Genomic DNA, 224 nt, shown 5'->3' on the forward strand with positions numbered 1-224 from the left:
CCACACCGGGCGGGAGGGCAGGGCGCTGGGGAGCCAGGGCGCGGCCGCGCCGCCGGGGGCCGCTTTCCCTCGGCCCGCCCGGCGAGGAGGGGGCACTCCTCGTCAGAAGCTGACGGGCCTGGGGGGCCGTCCTCGGGGCGCCGGGGAGGAGCCGGCCGCGGACTCCGGCCCCGCGCCCCCGACCTCCTTCCCGCTGCCTTCCCGCTGTCGTGGGGGCCCAGACG

This window comes from Sciurus carolinensis, chromosome 3 (assembly GCF_902686445.1).
Source record: "Sciurus carolinensis chromosome 3, mSciCar1.2, whole genome shotgun sequence".
Lineage (NCBI taxonomy): Eukaryota > Metazoa > Chordata > Mammalia > Rodentia > Sciuridae > Sciurus > Sciurus carolinensis.